The following is a 16,124-nucleotide window of genomic DNA, read 5'->3' as shown; positions in this document are numbered from 1 at the left end:
TTTGTGACCCCATGGACTGCAGCACGCCAAGCTTCCCTGTCCACCACCATCTCCTGAAGCTTGCTCAAACTCATGTCCATCGAGTCGATGATGCCATCCAACCATCTCATCTTCTGATGTCCCCTTCTCCTCCTGCTTTCAATCTTTCCCACCATCAGGGTCTTTTCCAATGAGTCAGCTCATCGCATGAGGTGGCCAAAGTATCGGAGTTTCAGCTTCAACATCAGTCCTTCCAATGAACACCCAGGACTGATCTGCTTTAGGATGGACTGGTTGGATCTCCTTGCAGTCCACGGGACTCTCAAGAGCCTTCTCCAACACCACAGTTCAAAAGCATCAATTCTTCGGCACTCAGTTTTCTTTATGGTCCAACTTTCACATCCATGTATGACTACTGGAAAAAACTCTCACATCCATACATGACTACTGGACATATTTTAGGGGGACATAATTCAACCCACTTCAAGGCACATATACCTGTTTTGTTGTTTTTGTTAGTTAAATTAAGATTAGGAAATTTACTCAGAGTATATTTAAAATAATTTTATGGTAGTTAATTGTCCTTAATGAACATTGTTTTACTTGTTGCCTAAGTTCCTATTGTCATTCTTTTTTTTGTCTTTTTATTAAATAAAATGGGCAACTAAACAGAATATAGGTGTGCTGTTTCAGCTATAAACCAATAATCCTGAAAGAAACGCTCTAAGAATGAACTGTGAATAATTACTTGAGAGATATATATTCAAGATATATTACTTGAATGACTGACTACCTAAATTATTATTTGATAATAAGATCAAGTGGCTGTGTTACGACAATTATTAACAACAAATATTGATAAGCTGTGTATTTTAATTGCATGTTGTAACATCTAGATATTTCCAGTTGGTTGTGTTGATGCTTTTGTTTCTGTCAATAGTATCATCTCCTGGAGGAGGATGATGAGGCATGAAAGCAAACATCATGGACTTAGGATTTTTTGAAACAGGAAGGGAACTTAGAGATCATCTCATCTCCCACATTTCATTTTATAAATGAGGACACCCAAGATGCTTACTCCTTGGAAGGAAAGTTATGACCAACCTAGATAGCATATTAAAAAGCAGAGACATTAGTTTGTCCACAAAGGTCTGTCTAGTCAAGGCTATGGTTTTTCCAGTGGTCATGTATGGATGTGAGAATTGGACTATAAAGAAAGCTGAGCACCAAAGAATTGATGCTTTTGAACTGTGGTGTTGGAGAAGACTCTTGAGAGTCCCTTGGACTGCAAGGAGATCCAACCAGTCCATCCTAAAGCAGATCAGTCCTGGGTGTTCATTGGTAGGACTGGTGTTGAAGCTGAAACTCCGATACTTTGGCCACCTCATGCGATGAGCTGACTCATTGGAAAAGACACTGATGGTGGGAAAGATTGAAAGCAGGAGGAGAAGGGGACGACAGAGGATGAGATGGTTGGATGGCATTACTGACTCAATGGACATGGGTTTGGGTAGGCTCTGGGAGTTGGTGATGGACCAGGAGGCCTGGTGTGCTGCGGTTCATGGGGTCGCAAAGAGTTGGAGATGACTGAGCGACTAAACCGAACTGAATTGAGGACTCTAGCATTTTCACAATCTGAGTTTCAGAAGTAATTAGTTGAGTAATTGGGTAGCACAGTCCCAGGCCTAAAATTCAAGTCCTCTAATTTCCAGTTCAGTAATTTTTTTCTTTACTACATATGCTAACACTAATAACTGGCATCGATTAAGGCATTACTGTGTACTACTGTGCTAAGTGTTTTTGTATACATTCCCTCCTTGTATTTTCAGGGACATTTAATTCTCAGGGTCTTGGGCAGTCTAACCATTCAATGTTTTATATGTGCTACATGGTGTTTTCTTTCTATTAAGTCTCAAGCAAACTATGGAAAATGTACTTTCCCCATATCGCAGGCATCCTCAGGAATATTATCATTTGGTAGTTTTCCGTGAACCTGGTTTTCTGCCAGAGTTAATGAAACTTTTGCATGGACTGCAATGCTAACAAATCTAATGCTGCAATCTACATCTTTGGAACAAAAACGCTGTCCATGTTTAGTTTTATTTCTTTAGAATATATTTTCAAAAGAGGAATTTGTAGGTTAAGGCATATAGATATATTTCAGGCTCTTTAAAGAATATGATATTCTGTAACTTATATCTGACTACATCGAAATACAGCTATACCTCTGACTGGGAAGATGGCAAGGATTAAATCTGCCATAACTCTTTAAGTGTCAAAAATAGATGATGAAGCAAGGCTGGATCAGAGAGAGACCCTTTATCAGAGCCCAGCAAATGACAGGAGTACCACACAGGAGGCCAGTGCTGGGCAACAAGGGCCCAGATGCAGGTGAGGTTGGAGACAGATGGGCCCCTGGGCTGGACAGCTGGTGTTTGCCAAGGGGCGTAAATATGAAGCTCTGTTCTCACCTAGAACTCCAAGGACAAAGTTAGTTTATTCTGCTGGAATAAAGAGCGAAGACAACCACGCCTGAGGTCAAGAGAAACTTCCCAGTTTTCACATGTGTAGAAAGACTCCTTGGGAGTCAAAAAGCAAGAAGATGCCACTCCATAATAAGTGTGGACATGCACCCAGAGGCCTCTGCAGTAGAACCCATATTGACAAAAGTTATACAGGCATCTTGGGGAGGATCACAGGACAGATCAGGGTGAAAAAGAAACAAGATAATTGGCCAAAGATAAACAAAGACCTGGAGAAACTGTCCTATATAAGTGGTTTAAATCACCTCCTTACTGTGCTCCTCCTCACTAGAGAGGACACCCATACTCTTTCTTTCTGGGTGTGTATTTATGCCTAACTTCTGACTTCTATACTCCTCACTCAAGATGCCCACACTCCTCTCCAGGTGTTTATTTCCATCTTAAATAAACAAACTGTTTCTCTCTGCGCTCTCCCACATGTTATGCTGTGTCTCTTAATAAACTTTTTACCTGTTTTTTTTTTTTTTTTTTTTAACAGATTTTAGCTCCTTAAAACATTCTTGCTTTCAATGCAGGTAAGAGCCAGGGGTACTTTGCCTCTAGCCTCTAGGCCCTGGTGGACTAGTGGCTAGGATTCCTGGTTTTCATCCAGGCTACCCAGGTCCAATTCTTGGGCAGAGAACTAAGGTCTCTCTTCAGGATTGCTTGCTGCATTCTCTCTGAGATCACAGGCAGTGGATTGTGAGACAGCTAAGACTCCAGGGCTAAAGGCTTAGCACTTCTGTGGCAGGCAGTAAACAAGCGAGCACCCCTCCCAGGGAAGTGCCACGGTTGCCGCACGGGTTGCTTCATTGCCTACACACTAGCTAAAGAAACAGCTCAGGTCAAAGGACAGTGAGGTCTTGCAGTTTATCTCTCTCAGCGAGGTGGGCAAGAACCCTGGGGGCCCATGTGGACTGCCTCATACTATATGATGACTGCAGTATTCCTTGTCTTTCTTTCTTTTTTGTGTGTGTGCTAAATGTAAGTGAATTTATTGAAAAAAGTTGTGATGCAACTATTCAATAAGATACTAGACGGACTATTAAAATTATATTTTTAAGGACTAGTGTATGTTAGTTACTTAGCTGTGTCCAACTCTTTGCGACCCCATAGACTGTGGCCGGCCAGGCTCCTCTGTCCATGGAATACTCCAGGCAAAGAGTACTGGAGTGGGTTGTCATTCTCTTCTCCAGGGAATCTTCCCAACCCAGGAATCAAACCCTGGTCTCCTAAATTGCAGGCAGATTCTTTAACATCTGAGCTACCAGGAAAGCCCTATGGACTGGTAAAGAACTGTTAAAATACATGAAAATCCTTGAAAGTCAAAATTTAGAGATAAAAAGCAGGACCCAAAACTATATGGGGAACACGATCCCACAAAAATATTTTCACATAAGTAGATGAAAATAAAACTAAAAATATGCCAATATATTAATATGCCAGTATATATAATATATATGTATATATAAAATATACCAGTATATATAATAAGTACTTAATATATTAAGTATATTAAGACTCACGATCTCTGGGTACGAAAATTCTAGTAACTTTTATAACCTTTTAATATTTCTCCTGCTATATTTCTTAATTTGCATAGACCACGGCTTATTTAATTTTACTTGTTTCAGTTAACAGATCTTCCAGTCCTCATTTTAGCTCCATCTGCTCTACATTCAAATATTGACTTGGACACCTAATTAAAACGGACACCCATCACGCCACTTCACCGGGAAAAGCAGAAATGAACCAGAAAAGGCGGCGGGGGGCGGGGGGTAAACTTTGAAAAGTCCGTTTTCTTGTCTTTCTACTATCTGTATTACCAGTCATAGGTGTTTGAGCAAACAAATTAAAAAGAAAACATTTAATGCTGTCTAGTGAGACACGAAGTAACTTCAGAAAACTTAAAGTCACAGAAAACGTCCTGTCAATCCCCATAAAGCCCTTGGAATCCTCCCAAATATTCCACAGCCTTCAAACATTCCATCTCTAGGCACCTGCTCCCACAGTGGCCTGAGAGCCCTTTAAAAAGGTTTGAAGTTCCCGGGCTCGCGCGGCGAGTGTCCCCCGCAGCCTGTGAGCTCGTGGGGTGGGGACGCCCTTCTCCCGGCGCCCGCCTCCCCGACGACCCCCCGCGCCCTGCGTGGAGCCGCGACGGGCAGAACCGCGCGGGCGCCGGGGAGCGAGCAGGCCTCGGGCTCCCAACGGCCGAGCCTCGGTGGCCGCGGAGGCCGAGCTGGAGCAGTTCCTGGCGCAGCTGAACTGAGCGGCGCGGCGTCCTCAGGGACGCGCGGAGACCCGGTTCGCCACCCCGCGGAGCCCCGGCCGACTCGCCTCCCTCTTCGCCTACCTCCCAGCCTCCCCGGTTCCCAGCCCGCCACAGGCCCCTGGCTGAGCCCCATGCCTTGGCCGACCCCAGTATCTTCCGCTGGACGTCTGAGAGATTCCACAGCCCACTCCCGCTTTTAAGAATTCAAAAGTAAGACCAACAAAATGTCTATCCCTTCAGGCTTGTCTTCTGCTCCCGTCTCCTCCCCACTTCTCTGCACCACGAAGATCTCACCACTAAATTTGACGCTTTCCCCAAGCAAGTTGAGCCTTTCCTGCTTTCTTGCTAGACTACTCCCCTTTTCCCGTCCTTTGGGGTTTCGCTGGGGGCTCAGCTGGTAAAGAACCCGCCTGCAGTGCAGGAGACCTCGGTGAGATTCCTGGGTCGGGAAGGTCCTGGAGAAGGGATAGGCTACCCACTCCAGTATTCTTGGGCTTTCTGGTGGCTCAGTTGGTTAAGAATCCACCCGCAATGCGGGAGACCTGGGTTCGGTCCCTGGGCTGGGAAGATCCCCTGGAGCAGGCTACCCACTCCAGTATTCGTGCATGGAGAATTCCAAGGACAGAGGAGCCTGGCGGGCTACAGTCCATGGGGTCACAAAGAGTCCGACACGACTGAGAGTCTTTCACTTTCTTTCCCGTCCTTTACTGACGGCTCTAGAGACCCAAGTCAAAGTCATCTTCTCTGTCAGGTTTTTTCCAGAAGTTTCTTTCCCTGCTAGTCTGTCTCAGTTCTCTTGCTCATTCACCCTTTTCCTGACGTACTGACCACCCTGTGCGTTTTTAGCAGTCTGTCATCTCCCCACACCTCTTCTGTTGTGCACTTTTCTTGGGAGGGGCGTCTCGGGTGTGTCTGTAGCTACAGGGCCCAAGCGCGCAGAGATCTTAGTGACGGGGAAGGGACAGGGTTACAGAGGCGCGCGCGAGAGAAAGGGGTGTGGTTGACATGGCAACCTGCTCCTGGACATGACCAGGGATGCCTTTGTGGAGGTTCAGTGAACCTCCAGAATTGAGCTTAAAGAGAAGGGGTGGTGGGAATTTCGAATGATTGCGTGTGGCAGCAAGTTGTCCTGGGAGGACAAGGAAGGATGAGCAGGAGAAGATAAAAAGGTGTTTTACCCTGCACTCCCTCTGCGCTCTTACAGCCAGCAAAGCGTCTTTACTTGGAGTAAAGACCTGCCCTTTCACTTCAGATGATTTAGTCGTGCTAAATCCTAAAATTTAGAAGGAAATTTAGGTTCCAAATTTTAAGTCTTAAGATATATAGGAGAAAAATAGACACATTATTTGTGTTATAGTATATGATACAGACACATAGAACACAAGTAAAATATACACATGATTATAATTTTCAAAAAACCATTAAATTATCAAATTGAAAAGCACAACTCTTCCTCTACTTCTCTCATCCAGCCTTTTTCACTCAAGGTAATCATTCATAATTCATTGTGTGTCTTTCCCAGAAAGTTTTAATGTATTTTTATTGAATCTAAACTACTACTGATTATAATTTTATGCAATTACATAAATGGAAATTCCATACTATATGTAAAAACATAAAGGAAAAAATGTAAAGAAAGGAAAAAAGGTTGCCAATTAAACCTTAAAATGAGCATCTTAGAATAGATGAAATATTATGCATATGCATACATATACTTCAAATAATGTATTTTTCCCATGTAATGAATTTGAAATGTTTCTATATATACATATGTAGCTTTGCTTCATTTTTATTGCTAATGTAAAATTAAAACTTTATTGAATAGAGTATTACAGTACAATCAATGGGTCCTTGTATTAAGGAACATTTTGGTTGTTTCCAAGAAGTGTGTTTGTTTTCTTGCTTCTTTTTGCTTTTGCAAACATATTGTTTACATACAAAGATATGAATGTGTATATATAATAAGTGAACTTATATTTACTAAAATTTTTTTCTATTTCAACTATGTACTCTATTAAAATTTTTGCTGCAGTTTTTAGGAATTCTATATAAAACAGTTGTGTACATTTTCTAAGTTACAATGAAATAACTGCATCAGTCTTTGGAAATGGTAAAGCTGATATTTTTTATTTAGAGTTCATTACATACCATATATGATTTGACATTTGGAAACCACATAGAAAAAGCAACTCAAATGATTTCATTAGAGCATGAATTCTACAGCTTCCCTAAGCAAAATCTCCCCAAAATGGCAGTGGTAATTTATTTATTTATTTTGAGTGTCTCAGATATATGATTTTCTTTAAAAATGTAAACTATAACAAATTATTTAGAATTTACTTGTTTCTCAGTCCTGATAGTGGTTAATTCCTGGTTATCACTTTCCTGATTGTCAGTGTGTACAGACTACTGGCCATAAACACTCTTTATGTCCACAAAATAAGAGTTTATCCTGTCCTTAACTTGAAATATATATGCCAGCACTCAATTCATAGAGAACAGATTGAACTCTTTACATAAAACTTGTATTCTGAGAGGAGTATTCTAATAAATTTCAGAATTTAAATGCTATTTTTTTCCTTCCCTAAACAGCTTCACATAAATCCCAAGGAAACTGAGGTAAGGAGATACACATAGAGGTGGAAATGTTATATTAAATGTTTACCTGAATTGAGGCTACAGACTATGTTTATTAGATTACCATAGGATCAGAGTAACTCATGGTGACTTCTTTCAGTGTATTTTATGCTAAGCTGGGGGAATTCTTAATTAGGAGATTTTCAAGTATGACCTAGGAGTGCTAGAAAAAAAGCTCTGAGTAGAACTGAGCCTTTTCTGTAAAATGTTGACATTAGGAGTCAGTGCTTATATAAAAACTGCATTTTATTATTTATTTAACGGATTCTGAGTCCTTGCAATGTGTGGTCTTTTGGGAGAATAAATACAATATGGCATTATTCTAAGCATTTTTTCCCAACTAAATTCACCTCGTCACCTCTTCATACTTTTTCATGGCTTTACCTTTTTACTCCTTTTTTTTTTTGTAGCTTCTTTAAAAAATTTTTTTAAATTTTATTATTAATTGGAGGATAATTACAATATTGTGATGCTTTCTGCCATACATCAACATGAATTTACATCTTTTTAAACTTTAAAGAAATTTTATTATTAAAGTATAATTGCTTTACAATGTTATGTTAATTTCTGCTGTTCAACAAAGTGAATCAGCTGTATGTATACATATGTTCCCTTTCTCTTCCCTTTCCCTTCCCACAGACCCCTTTCCCACCCCTCTAGGTTTTTATCATTTTACTTCTTTCTCTAGATTTTTTTCGTTTTGCTTCTAACTGAATCCTTCTCCTTCAAGGCCAACTTATGTCCAAATCCTGCATGACATCATTTTTGTCTATTTTTTCCACTGTAATTTTTCCTTTTCTAATTTCTTTTTCCAGTAGAATGTCACAAATTTACACTGTTGGTTGGTTTGCAAAGACTACTTTATCTCCCCAGTAAGATTGTGAATTTTGGAGGACAAGAGTCTTGTCTTGTTTTCGGTCCCAGAGTGAATATCATAGCCCTGGACATGGTTTAGTCACTCATACCACTTTGAATGGCAGCTGTAGCTGTGGCAGAGAAAAGGAGAGAGAAGATTTGGGGTGTGTTTTTTTTTGTTGTTTTCTTTGCACACTATTTGTCTTCCTCTCAGCTTTCTTTCCTTTTTATTTGCTCTCAGTTTTCCTTCTCTAAGCCTATTGATTTAGCCTGACCCTTAGTTACAGATATTGTTTAACCTGACTGGTGGTGTTCAGGACTGACTTAAGCGTTTTTAGTGTTTACTATCCTTTCATTGCAAGATTACAAATAGGTGAGCAAGGAGACAAAGCTGGTGCCTGCAGATGATGTAGTTCCTCAATACCTTTACTAGTTCTTCTACCTTTCTCTAGTATTTTTACCTAGTATCTAGTATCAAAATGCTTTTTTTCCTCCTTTGTAGGTTTGAGGAGGATTTTCGCAAACTAAGACCTCTTGATAAACTATCAACAAAAATTGGTCATTTTCTTCGTGCAGTGCTTATCCTGTTTACTTTTCTTTTTAAAATATTAATAACATTTTAAAACTGAGATATACTTCATGTAAGAGAAAGTTCACTAGGTTAAAATGTACTCTTCAGTAGTTTTTATTATATCCACTGATTTGTGCTGCCATAGCCACTATATAATTCCAGAACATTTCTATTACCCATTAAAAAAAACTCATGCCTGTTAACAGTTTCAATTCTTTCCCTCACCTCCTGGTGACCCCTTATCTACTTTGTCTCTGTGGGTTTGCTTTTCCTGGATATTCTTTTATATTTATATTTTATGTAAATAGACTCAAACAAATGTGGACTTTTGTGTCTGGCTTCTTTCACTTGATGTGATGCTTTCAAGATTCATCTATGTTGCAGCATATAAAGTCCTTCTTTCTTTCTCTCCTGAATAATATTTTAGTATATTACTGTACCACATTTTGTTTATGCATTTATCATCTAATCAAACATTTGGATTATTTTAACTTTTTGGCTGTTATGAATAATGCTGCTCTGAGCATTTGTGTACAATTTTTTGTGTGCACATATGCTATTCTCTTGGGTAGAGTTACTAGTAGAATTCCACCGAGGAGTGGAGTTACTGGGTCATATGGTAATTCTATATTTGGATTTTGAAGAACTGCCAAACTGTTTTTTCCATGGAGGTTGTACTACTTTGAACTCCCATCAGAAATGGTCATTTGTTTATTTTTTATTTTTAACCTTTGCCTATTATGAGATCTTTATTCATTTTTTTTAATTTATATTTTTTATTGAAGGATAATTGCTTTGCAGAGTTTTGTTGTTTTCTGTCAAACCTCAACATGAATCAGCCATAGGAATACATATATTCCGTCCCTTTTGAACCTCCCTCCCATCTCCCTCCCCATCCCCCTCCTCTAGGTTGATACAGAGTCCCTGTTTGAGTTTCCTGAGCCACACAGCAAATTCCCATTGGCTGTCTATTTTATGTCTGGTGATGTAAGTTTCCATGTTACTCCTTCCATACATCTCACCCTCTCCTCCCCTCTCCCCATGTTCATGAGTCTATTATCTATGTCTTTCTCCACTGCTGCCCTGTAAATACATTCTTCAGTGTCATTTTTCTAGATTCTGTATATGTGTGTTAGAATACGATATTTATCTCTTTCCGACTCACTTCACACTGTATAATACGTTCTAGGTTTATTCACCTCATTAGAACTGACTCAAATGCATTCCTTTTTATGGCTGAGTAATATTTCATTGTGTATATGTACCACAACTTCTTTATCCATTCCATGTTCTAGCTATTGTAAATAGTGCTGCGATGAACAATGGGATACATGTGTCTTTTTCAATTTTGGTTTCCTCAGGGTATATGCCTAGGAATGGGATTGCTGGGTCATATGGTGGTTTTATTCCTAGGTTTTTTTAAGGAATCTCCATACTGTCTTCAATAGTGGCTGTATCAATTTACATTCCCACCAACAGCACAAGAGTGTTTCCTTTTCTCCACACCCTCTCCAGCATTTATTGTTTGTAGACTTTTTGATGATGGCCATTCTGACCAATGTCAGATGATATCTCATTGTAGTTTTGATTTGCATTTCTCTAATAATGAGCGATGTTGAACATCTTTTCATGTGTTTGTTAGCCATCTGTATGTCTTCTTTGGATAAATGTCTGTTTAGGTCTTTTTCCCACTTTTTGATTGGGTTGTTTGTTTTTCTGGCATTGAGTTATATGAGCTGCTTATATATTTTGGAAATTAATCCTTTGTCAGTTGTTTCATTTGCTAGTATTTTCTCTCATTCTCAGGGTAGTCTTTTCACCTCACTTATAGTTTCCTTTGCTGTGCAAATGCTTTTTTTTTTTTTTTCAAATGCTTTTAAGTTTAATCAGGTCCCACTTGTTTACTTTTTCTTATTTCTGTTACTCCAGGAGGTGCACCATAGAGGATCTTGCTTTGATTTATGTCATCAAGTGTTCTGCCTATGTTTTCCTCTAAGAGTTTTATAGTTTCTGGTCTTACATTTAGGTATTTAATCCATTTTGAGTTTATCTTTGTGTATGGTATCAGGACGTGTTTTAATTTCATTCTTTTACTTGTAGCTGTCCAGTTTCCCCAACATCATATATCAAAGAGGCTGTCTTTGCACCATTGTATATTCTTGCCTCCTTTGTAAAAAATATGGTACCCATAGGTGCATGGGTTTATTTCTGGGCTTTTGATCTTGTTCCATTGGTCTGTATTTCTGTTTTTGTGCCAGTACCACACTGTCTTGATGACTGTAGCTTTGTAGTATAGTCTGAAGTCAGGAAGGTTGATTCCTCCAGCTCCGTTCTTCTTTCTCAAGACTGCTTTGGCTATTTGAGGTCTTTTGTGTTTCCATATGAATTGTGAAATTTTTTGTTCTAGTTCTGTGAAAAATGCCATTGGTAATTTAATAGGGATAACATTAAATCTGTAGATTTTATTTGGTAGTATAGTCATCTTCACAACATTGAGTCTTCCTACCCAAGAACATGGAATATCTCTCCATCCGTTTATGTCATCTTTGATTACTTTCATCAGTGTCTTATAATTTTCTGTGTACAGAAGAGGTTTAATCATAAATGGGTGCTGAATTTTGTCAAAGGCTTTTTCTGCATTTATTGAGGTGATCATATGGTTTTTATTGATATGGTATATCACAGTTGATTGATTTACATATATTGAAGAATCCTTGCTCCCTGGAATAAACCCAACTTGATCATGGTGTATGAGCTTTTTGATGCATTGAATTCTGTTTGCTAAAATTTTGTTGAGGATTTTTTCATCTATGTTCATCAGTGATATTAGCCTGTAGTTTCCTTTATTTGTGTTGTCATTGTCTGGTTTTGGTATCAGGGTGATGGTGGCCTCATAGAATAAGTTTGGAAGTGTTCCTTCCTCTGAAATTTTTTGAAAGAGTTTTAGAAGGATAGGCATTAGCTCTTCTCTAAATGTTGGTTAGAATTCTCCTGTGAAACCATCTGGTCCTGGGTTTTTTGGCTTTTTTTTTTTTTTTTTTTTTGGCAGATTTTTTATCACAGCTTCAATTTCAGTGCTTTTAACTGGATTGTTCATAATTTTTGTTTCTTCCTGATTCAGTCTTGGAAGATTGAACTTATTTAAGAATCTGTCCATTTCTTCCAGGTTATCCATTTTATTGCCATAAAGTTGTTCATAATAGTCTCTTACAATCCTTTGTATTTCTGCATTGTCTGTTGTAACCACTCCTTCTTCATTTCTAATTTTGTTGATTTGATTTTTCTCTCTTTTGTTCTTGATGAGTCTGGCTAAAGGTTTATCAATTTTATCTTCTCAAACAACCAGCTTTTAGCTTTATTAATCTTTACTATTGTTTCTTTCATTTATTTTTCACTGATTTCTGCTCAGATCTTTATGATTTATTTCCTTCTATTAATTTTGGGGGTTTTTTGCTCTTCTTTTTCCATTTGTTTTAGGTGTAAAGTTAGGTTGTTTGTTTGATGTTTTTCTTGTTTCTTGAGTTAGGATTGTATTGCTATAAACTTCCCTCTTAGAACTGCTTTTGCTGCATCCCATAGGTTTTGAGTTGTTGTATTTTCATTGTCATTTGTTTCTAGAAATTTTTTGATTTCCCTTTTGATTTCTTCAGTAATCTGTTGGTTATTTTGAAACATGTTGTTTAATCTCCATGTGTTTGTGTTTCTTACAGTTTTTTTCTTGTAATTGATATATAGTCTCATAGCGTTGTGGTCAGAGAAGATGCTGATATGATTTCAGCTTTCTTAAATTTACTGAGGTTTGATTTGTTACCCTGGATGTGGTCTATCCTGGAGAATGTTCCATGTGCACTTGAGAAGAAGTTGTATTCTTCTGCATTTGGATGGAATGTTCTGAAGATATCAATGAGATCCATCTTATCTAAGATATCATTTAAAACTTTTGTTTCCTTATTAATTTTCCGTTTTGATGATCTGTCCATTGATGTGAGTGGGGTGTTAAAGTCTCCTACTGTTATTATCTTACTGTCAGTTTCTCCTTTTATGTCTATAGTGTTTGTCTTATGTATTGAGGTGCTCCTATGTTGGGAGCATAGATATTTACAATTGTTATGTCTTCTTGGAATGATCCCTTGATCATTATGTAGTGTCCTTCCTTATCTCATGTAATCTTCTTTATTTTAAGGTCTATTTTGTCTGGTATGAGGACTGCTACTCCAGCTTTCTTTTGCTTCCTATTTGCATGGAGTATATTTTTCCATCCTCTCACTTTCAGTCTGTATGTGCCTTTAGGTCTGAAGTGGGTTTCTTGCAAACAACATATACGTGGGTCTTGTTTTTGTATCCATTCAGCCAGTCTATGTCTTTTGGTTGCAGCATTTCATCCATTTACATTTAAAGTAATTATTGATATATATTTTCCTATTGCCATTTTCTTAATTGTTTGGGGTTGATTTTGCAGATCTTTTTTCTTCTCGTATTTCTTCACTATATAAATCCCTTTAACATTTGTTGTAAAGTGGGTTTGGTGGTTCTGAATTCTCTTAACTTTTACTTGTCTGAAAAACTTTTTATTTCTCCCTCAATTTTGAATGAGATCCTTGCGAGGTAATCTAGTTTGTAGATTTTTTCCTTTCAGTACTTTAAATATACCCCGTCATTCTCTTCTGCTTGCAGAGTTTCTGTTGAAAGATCAGCTGTTAAGCAAATGGGGTTTCCCTTGTATGTTACTTGTTGCTTCTCCCTTGCTGCTTTTAATGTTCTTTCTTTGTGTTTAGTCTTTTTTAGTTTGAGTAGTATGTGTCTTGGCGTGTTTCTCCTTGGGTTTATCCTGTATGGGACTCTTTGTGCCTCTTGGATTTGATAGACTATTTCCCTTTCCATGTTGAGGAAAATTTCAACTACAATCTCTTCAAAATTTTTCTCAAACCCTTTCTTTTTCTCTTCTTCTTCTGGGACCCCTATAATTCAAATGTTGGTACATTTGGTATTGTCCCAGAGGTCTCTGAGACTATCCTCAGTTCTTTTCATTCTTTTTACTTTATCCTGCTCTTCAGAAGTTATTTCCACCATTTTATCTTCCAGCTCAGTGATTCATTCTTCTGCTTCAGATATTCTGCTATTGATTCCTTCTATTTTTATTTTTATTTTAAAAAAATGTATTTATTTTTGTCTCTGCTGAGTTTTTGTTGCTGCCTGTGGGCTTTCTCTAGTTGCGGTGAGAGGGGGGCTACTCTCTAGTTGCGATCTGCAGGCTTCTCAAAGTGGTGGCTTCTCTTGTTGCAGAGCACAGGCTCTAGGGCACACAGGCTTCAGTAGTTGTGGCACATCGGCTCAGTGTCTGGGCAGATGAGTCTAGTTGCCCCATGGCATGTGGCATCTTCCTGGACCAGGGATTGAACCCATTGTTTCCTGCATTGGCAGGCAGATTCTTAACCACTGGACTACCAGGGAAGTACAATTCCTTCTATTTTTAATTTCAGTAATTGTGTTGTTTGTCTCTGTATGTTTATGCTTTAATTCTTCTAAGTTTTTGTTAATTGATTCTTGAATTTTCTTCATTTTGTTTTCAAGGTTTTTGACCATCTTTACTATCATAATTTTGAATTCTTTTTCAGGTAGTTTGCTTATTTCCACTTCATTTATTTGGACTTCTCTGTTTCTAGTTTGTTCCTTCATTTGTGTAGTATTTCTCTGCCTTTTCATTATTTTATTTTTTTAACTTATTGCATTTGAGGTCTCCTTTTCCCAGGCTTCAAGGTTGACTTATTTCTTCCTTTTGGTTTCTGCCCTCCCAAGGTTGGTCCAGTGGTTTGTGTAAGCTTATAGAGTGAGATTTGTGCTTAGATTTTGTTTGTTTGTTTTTCCTCTGATGAGAAAGGCTGAGTGAGGTGGTAATCCTGTCTGCTGATGATAGGGTTTGTATTTTTGTTTTGTTTATTGTTTAGATGAGGTGTCCTGCACAGGGTGCTACTGTTGGTTGGGTGATGCCTGGTGTTGTGTTCAGGTGGTTTCATTTGTGTGAGTTCTCACTATTTGATGCTCCCTAGGGTTAGTTCTCTGGTGTCTAGGACCTTGCAGTCAATGCTCCCTCTCCAAAGGCTCAGGGCTTGATCTTTGGTCAGGAATGAAGATTCCACAAGTGGTTTGTTATGTCATTAAGTGAGAGTAAAACAAATATCCAAAAACGAGAAACCAAAGATGAACCCCAGACAAATGACAGTTACAAAATCAAGCAGATAATAATTAAAAGAATGGAATATAGAGATATACATATACACCCATGAGCAAAGTCAAAACAGTCCAACACAAGTAAAGTACAATAGATTGATCCAGCAAACAAAGAAAATAAAAAATTATATTTACCAGTTAAGAACAAAACTAACTAAAGCTCAAAGTGGGAACAAAACTAAAGCAAGGTGCCAAGTGGGGAATAAAGCATTGAAAACAAAACTAACAAATATGTTGAGAGGAAAGGAAAGAAAGCAAAGAAAGAAAGAATAGATATGCAAAGTTAAATAGGAGGTAGATGAAGTTTTATATACATTAAATAGTAACTGCAAGGGGAAAAGAACAGTAGGAAAGGCAAACAAAGGAATAAATGTAGAAAAATATAATAGGTTAAAAAAATTAAAAGTTAAAATTATAAAAAAGAGAAGAGAAAAAAAGCAGAACAAGAAAGAAAAAAAGGAAAAAACTGCATAGAACTGCAAAAGCCCAATGTAGATGCAGAGGTTTATAACAACAATAAAAAGTGTGACTGAATATACACATATACACATACACCCATAAGCAAAATCTAAACAGTCCAACAAAAATAAAGTACAATAGATTGACCCAGCAAACAAAGGAAACCAAAAATTATATCTACCAGAACAAACCTAACTACAGCACAAACTGGAAGACAAAAACTAAAGTAAGATGCCAATTGGAGAATAAAGCAATGAAAATAAAACTAACAAATATGTTGAGAGGAAAGGAAAGAAAGAAAAGAAAGAATAGATATGTAAAGTTAAATAGAGGTAGATGAAGAAGGTTTATATACATTAAAGATTAACCACAAGGGGCAAAGAACAGTAGGAAAAGCAAAGAAAGGAATAAATGTAGAAAAAAATAACAATAGGTTTAAAAAATTAAAAGTTAAAATTAAAAAAGAGGAAACAAAAAAAGGAAAACTCCCCAGAATTTCAAAAGCCCAACATAAAGGCAGGGGTTTATGACAACAATAAAAAATGTGACTGAGAATAAAGGAAAAAAAAAAAACCTCTGAAGGTTAATTAGACTTCATAGT

General features: G+C 37.9%; 1 protein-coding gene across 1 annotated transcript in view; it reads left to right on the top strand.

Annotated features, from left to right (window-relative positions):
• The first annotated feature begins 4,836 nt into the window (after positions 1-4,836).
• Positions 4,837-16,124, top strand: part of DNAH8 (dynein axonemal heavy chain 8) — a 341,076-nt gene continuing 329,788 nt past the window's right edge. Inside the window, exons 1-2 of the mRNA XM_070456508.1 lie at positions 4,837-4,983; positions 7,366-7,392. The gene's annotated coding sequence lies outside the window, so the exon portion shown is untranslated. The remainder of the gene's footprint in view (positions 4,984-7,365; positions 7,393-16,124) is intronic.

Source organism: Odocoileus virginianus, chromosome 27 (genome assembly GCF_023699985.2).
Source record: "Odocoileus virginianus isolate 20LAN1187 ecotype Illinois chromosome 27, Ovbor_1.2, whole genome shotgun sequence".
Taxonomy (NCBI): Eukaryota; Metazoa; Chordata; class Mammalia; order Artiodactyla; family Cervidae; genus Odocoileus; species Odocoileus virginianus.
The sequence above is the reverse complement of the archived record's forward strand: the minus strand, read 5'-3'. Positions and strand labels throughout refer to the sequence as shown.